Raw genomic sequence first — 7,243 nt, 5'->3', positions numbered from 1 at the left:
AAGACCATGTTCAATCCTCATGAGATGGCTAAGATATGCACTGTGGTCATGCTTTTGGAGAAAATGAGACTGTGCCACAGAAGCATTAAGTAATGTTTACAGGGTCAGACAGCTCATGCCATGGCAGGATCTGAAATGGGCATTACAGCCTTCGGGAAGTAGAGCTTTGCAGGAGGGAAGACGTCACTGTGGATAGGTCTTGAAGTTTATTAGGCTAGTCCTACTGGATGTACACTAACTAGCCACTCTTGCTTCTTCCTTCCACCTGCTGTAGCAATAAGGTGGACACTGAAGGAAGAGTGAATACCTTCATGAGGCTGAAGGGACACAGGTTTTCTCTTCCTTTTGAAATTATCCTGAGAAAGCCCAAGTCAGATGTGTTTACTAGTTCCTGCTGGCCAAGTTTAAGCAACAGTAATGCTGGCTTCAGTGATTCCTGCCTCTCTTTACTTTGCCTATTGCTCCAGCAAAGGTTCTACTAGCAAAGAATAAGAATGGTTGGGGTTTATTTCAGTTGCATTCATGAGGCTGGAGCTCATCATTATACTCTTTCAATTATAATTTTTCAAGGAGGTAGTTAAAAGCAGACATGTTTCAGAATGCTTGATACTGAGTTTGAGATAAAGCCAGGCCTACCTAGACACTACTGAGTTTATGAGTCTTTCCATCGATGTAAAGTCATAAGATGCAGATGTCTGTCAAGGGATAGATAGGATGGTTCTTAGAACCACCCACACACATAACCCACATTGCTGCCTTCACTTCTAAAGCTTTATAGCTAAATAAACATATTTGAGTATAGTGAGTTATATCCCAGTACTCCTAGGAAAATATTTGTCTCCCTCAATTAAACATTATGTTTTTTCTCAAATATTAAAAATTAAGAACTGTATAATATCACTGTTTTGGCTGCCAGGAAGGTAAATGCAGAGCTTTGTTACTATAATTGCTCAGATATATGGTAGAGTTATATAGTTCTCCATCTCTGTTAGTCTAAATATATGTGCTTATTTCTGAATGAGGTATTTGATTATATACACAAGTCATTCATTATTAGATGTAGGAAACAGATGAGTTTTCTTTAAACCAAATTTATTTAGCAATTTCACACGTACTTCTCAGATTTCTGCCTCTTTCCCTTCCCCATGGTTTCTGAGGTGTATCTCTGATGTTTCCCCAGTCATCTGGGATAACACATGACAAACATTAATCTAGATGGCCTCTGCCTAATATTAGAATGGATTTTTTTCAAGGAAGTCCATTTGAAAGGGCTTGTATGTTATGTACTATATCATATATTTTCACATAGCAGGTGTAAAGATAATCATTTCTGAGAGAAGATGAAAGGGACCAACACGTGAGGCCAGAGAAATAATAAGTCAAGAGAGCAGGACAGATAAAAGGAGGGTAAAGGGCATTGTCAGTGCACCACACAGAGGCTTTAACTCACTCATAACACAAAATAAATGATGAAAAACACATAAAGCACACACTATTCCTTTGTTCTCCCACATGCTTTGGTAAACAGAGGGCAAGGAGAAGAAGCTTCCTGTGCCCAGAGGATAGTGCCAGGGAGAATGAGTACCTTTCCCTCCTTCCTATGCTAACTTCCTTTTACCTTCAGCACCTTGACTTTTTCTTCACATTCTCCAGGACATTTTCACACTTTCTTCTCTGTACATATTTGAGATTTCTATTTTGTCTTGGTTCTACTCCATCTAACATTTTATCTAAAAGTTTCTGCGTTTGTTTTGTGAGTTCATGGAGTAGAATTTGATATGAAGTATACTTTAAATGTTTCAAAAGCATCTCTGTGTATTCTGGTTTCAGTATATCTCAAGTATACTGAGAATAACCCCCAGACTGTCCCCACCACCTACCCAGGGTGCTCAAACCTGCATCCCAGCCTCACTGGGCTTCGGCTGCTGGTGTATGACAGTTAAGGTACCAGCATTCCTGGATTCATCTGAAAAACACAAGCTCCGTTTTCATTTCCCATTTGCATACCTCTCTGGAGGAAACCTTGGAAGCCCTTTCTTCAGCTTCTGGGACAATCCAGGCAGCTCTCCATCACTGGAAAACACCAGATGGGTTGGATGGAGACAAATTTGCAAAAAGTACATTGAGAATGGCTTCCTCAGTGGTCTTTCCAGCTGGAAGCAGAGCGGCCAGAAAGTCGTGCATTCTCAGCCCAGTTTTATTGCCTAAAGAGCTGCAGATGGCTTCCCTGAGCACCTGAAGTCTGTGCACCTCACTGGATGGAGAGTGGCAAGCTGGAGAGACACTTTTGTCTTTGCATACTATAACCCACACTCCACTCTCTTTCCACATGGAGAGTAAAAGAAAGGAGAAGACACGAAGAAGAAAAAAACAAAACAGCCAGAAGGTAAGAAATTAAAGTTTAATGCTTGATTCTCTCTGGGCTTGGCCAACTGCCCCAGAAAGGAGTGTCAAGCAATAATTATACTGCCACTTCCTATGGGCACATAAGAAAGATGTTGAAAATAGCCCAGCCCTCTTCTGCAGACACTTGTAGGTTTATATGTTGAGTCTGAATTGATTGTATGACTGTGGCATATTACTAAATATAGCTATTTTTTTTGTATTTTTATAAATTTGTTGAATCTTACTCCATTGTGGAACCACTGGCCAAAATAGCTGTGATCAAAACATTGGCACAGAGAGCTACTGCCACTAAGTACTTTTGGCTATGTGTGATAATTCTTCTGTTTGTTTTCCATTGGGATTGTGAGTAACTGTCAGTATGGCCTAGAAAAGGGTTTTGAATTACTAACTCTGGGACAGCTATCATGAAGGCTGGGAAAAATGCTCTTTGCTTTTGCAGAGCTACCTATGTTATTTTTTCTTTGGGTATAAGAATATTTCATCAAGACCTCTCAGTTGCTCCTTGATGACATGGCAATTGTGTAGAGAGACTGATTCTCTGATTGGCATATGATTCACATCTTTTCCCATACTACTCCTTCCTAAGCCCAGCTGCACAACCCATGCTCTCCATTTCCACATTTTTCCCAGTATCCTACGCCAGTGGAATGCAGCCACACACCACACGAAGATCTAGCCAGATAGGAATCATATAATGCAAACTTTGATCTTTGGTCTTATGTATGCCATCATTTCTCCACCACTGGACTAAGATAGAAGGTGAAGGAATAGAAATGAAAATTGGAAGCTCTGGCTGACTTGTGATTACACTGGAGCAAACAACTAGGAAACAGATGTGCTTTCTACTAGGCAGCCTCCTGGAGGACTACACCTGAACATTTCTGCCATGACCTCCCACAATGCCAGAGAATTATATGAAGCCACATGTGACTCCACCTGGTGGCCAGATGAAAGATAAGCATAGGGCAAGCCAGATAAGAGGCAAGTTCAAGTGATCTCTGACTGAAGAACAGCCATTGCACCTGAGAACACCTTCATTTAAAGAAGATAGAAATTGTCCAAGTGTTTTTTTTTTGTTTTTGCTTTTGTTTTTTTTTTTTGTATTTCTGGATGCATGGTTCCCACTAGAAGTTCAGGTGTAGCAAAGGAAGTCCAAAACAGGAGCTAACAGTTGTGTGTCTAAAGCCAGGAAGGTAAGCTGCAGCATTCGTGCTTACCCTGGAACTCAAAAATAAGGTTGCTGCCTTCCTAGATTGCATAGATTCATCCAGTTGAGTGTATCAGGAATGTGTAAAACAGAACGCCATATAGTCCTTGAGACCAGGAGATCAATGATAGACTTATCTATAAATAAACTAAACTGCAACAAGCCTTGAATCTACGTACCCCTTCCTGTTAGCTCTGTAATGTACTGGAGGTACACACTTGCATGGGAGTGCATAAGAAAGAAATATTGATTTCAGCTAAAGAGACCTCAAGATATTTTGTTAAAGAAATGACATTTGAGCTACTCCTTAAGAGATTAAGTATCTGATTGAAAGAAGACCTGGCGACTTGTTTAAAACATCATATGTTCTTCAAAAACAGCTTTTGCTGTAGCCTGTTTCAGTGTCTTTTCAAGAGTATGTAATGCAGAGCAGTATAGTTGTTTCCTCTCCTGTTTGTGCACCTTATTCCAATTTCTCAGAGTTATGTACTGAGAAATGTATGGAATTTACAAGGCCCAAGAACCTCAGATTCTCCAAAGATTTTATATGTAAAGTGCCACTGTATGACGTCAAATAACTGAATAATATATTCATGGCCAGAGTAATTCAGGTCACCTTCTCTTGGAAATAAATGCAGCTAACTTTTCCTAGTTTTACAGCATGTAAAACACACCCGTCTATTAGTACATGAGTGGAATGCTCTACTGAGGTTTTCATTCATGAAGCAATGTAAGGCTTGACTCTATCATCAGATTTTAATGCTATATTTCCATATAATTTTCAAGCACATGCAAATTTTTTCATGTAAAATAAATATGAGTCCTCAGTAGTTTTAATTAGAGATCTTGGAAACATACTGCACCTGTTTCAATTTATCTGTAAAGATGAAAACCCTTTACCCTTTTCATTTTCTGACAACTTAATAGACATTTCCTATTCATGCCAGCACACAGGGTTTTGCAGCTTTCTTGTGACAGGTGAATAATAAAGCTACAAAAGAATGTGGCAACCTCTGCTAATGTAGACTCCTGGCCAGTGAAGGCTTGCCTTCCCGTTGTTCTGCATGCCTGTACTAGTACAGCTAATGCATTGCTTTGACTTTATTCATAGATTAATTGAGGAGTAATTTTTACAGCAAATAAGATACTATGTAAAGTGCATGATTAAAATGAGTTTTAATATGCTTATGCAATGGTGCAGCTATCATTACACACTTATTCTAGAACTTTTTCATCACTTCAATTACAGTGACTCTATTGACACTATCCATTAACTCTAGGCTACCACTGTGATGCCTCATTTTACTAGATTTTCATGGAGAGGATACTGACTCTTCCATATAAGTGTTGAATTGTGTATAATACATCATTGAATATAAAGTTTATGTATTGAAGAACATCTATAGAATGGATACCATGCTGCCTCATGACTAACTGTACTCCTGAATTCAGATATATACCTGGAAGGAAATGTAAGAAATCAGAGGTTGAAAGACAGACTATACTTGGATAGCAAAAGCTGTCAGCAGAGATATTCTAATAGGTATAACAAGAAGCATGTTACTGAGAGAAGAACAAAAATACAACTGTGGTGAATTCTCATTATTTGGGAATTCCTTATTTGCAATTTTCCTTTTCACTAAGATTTATTTATATCATTCAGACTAAATCTCGTGGACTGCAATCATTCACATACATGCACAGAGACAAGCAAAATTCCTGCTCACTCATCATGGTGCTACCTGAAGTCAGTTATGGTACCTCTCTGCATTCTTATGTAGGCAATCAACACACGTGATAGAGGTTGGAGAAGGTGGGGACAGGTTGGTTGTCTATAAGACACTCAGAACCAAGGTACAGACTCCACTCAAACTCTGGCTCCTATTATCAGAATGGCTTCAAGCAAATCAGAGGAGTCTTCTGAACCTATTTATACTTAAAGAAAACACAATCTGTGCTTATGAATTATATTTACAATTTAAGGTTTTAGTCTCTAGGATGTATTTTTCTCTCATAGGAACAAAGGTGTATATTCCATTGATCACTGCTGGGGAGGTGGGGACAGTAAAGAACCTAGTTTGAATGAATAATGAGAGCCCAGTATACAATCTAATTGTGAGTGTGGGAAAGTTATCATCTAACACAGCTTAGCTTTCTATAGACAGTTCACAATTTTATAAAACAATATAATTCTCCTAAAATTATCTTGTACATTTACATTTCACTACTAGATACTTCAAAATTCATAGGTAAGGAAGAGGTAAGAAATCAAAAAATAACCAAGTAGGGCATTGCTGCCTGCATGTGTTATAGAACTGACAGGATGTGAACCTGAGAGTTGTTAAGAACCCTGATGTATGAGATATTGGTGTTTACTAATTTTTCCAATATTCTTCCCCATTGCCATCCTAGGTTGATAGGTCTCACAGTCATGCTTCATTTTCTTTGTTTCTTGCCTCATAGACAAAATGAAACTATACCAGTGCAATGCCTTGATGAGAAAGATGGAAAGACTAAGGGTAAATAATTACACTATTAGAATTTATCTATACTTACTAGAATCAAGAAAGCATTTTTTTAATTTATTCCCAAGATAGCTCTCAATGACTCCCCTCCCCAAATGTTATATGACCATTAAAAATTATGTGGAGTAAAGATATTCAATATGCTGGGTCTGGGTTTGGTGTAATCCCAAATAGAATCAGGTTTTATTAGCTAAAAAGAAGAGTAAATGGATATCAGAGGCTATGGAGATTAGATGGAATTTATTTACTTCATTCATTCATCAGTTGTTGACATAGGGTCTCTCTCTGTAGCCCAGTACAGGCTACATGGTACATGTTTGATTTGGACTCATGACAATCGTTCCATAGTTAACTTTGCACTGCTGGGATGAAGGATTCCCCTTGTTTCCATCCTCTGGTGGATATCTGCAGTAGGACAGTGAGTTGAAATATAACCAGGGGAATCTGGTTGCAACATCCCTAAGCCCACCCCTACAAAACACACCTCCTCCAGCAAGGCTTCTCCTCCCAAATTTCTATCAAGTGGTAACCAAGCATTCAGAATACATGGTTTTATGGAGACATCTGAATCAAACTGCCACACCTTCTAATTTGTTCTCCAGAGTGCTGGGATTATAGGTATGTGCCACCATATCTGGTTGTGGATACTGCATGAGCATAAGTAGAATAGTGCCCAGTGACTCACAGACATTGGTAACCTATCAGATGGTTCAAGTGCAGAGAAGTGCCTGAGTTTTAATCTCTTGCCATTATATTTTTATAGTTTTCCAAAAAGGGAATTCAATAGATTCTTTTTTTTAGTACATTTTTTATTTCATTTTTAAAAAAATTTTATTAACATTTTCCATGATTATAAAAAAAATACCCCATGGAAATTTGCTCCCTCCCTCCCCCACACTTTCCCCTTTGAAATCCCATTCTCCATCATATTACCTCCCCATATCAATCATTGTACTTACATATATACTATATCAACCTATTAAGTACCTTCCTCCCTTCCTTGCTCTTCCCTTTATATCCCCTTTTTAACTTACTGGACTCTGCTACTAAGTATTGTCCATCTCACGCAGAAGCCCAATCATATGTAGCTAGGATCCACATATGA

The sequence above is a fragment of the Jaculus jaculus genome, chromosome 5, assembly GCF_020740685.1.
Source record: "Jaculus jaculus isolate mJacJac1 chromosome 5, mJacJac1.mat.Y.cur, whole genome shotgun sequence".
NCBI classification, from domain to species: domain Eukaryota; kingdom Metazoa; phylum Chordata; class Mammalia; order Rodentia; family Dipodidae; genus Jaculus; species Jaculus jaculus.
Note: the sequence above shows the minus strand (reverse complement) of the source record.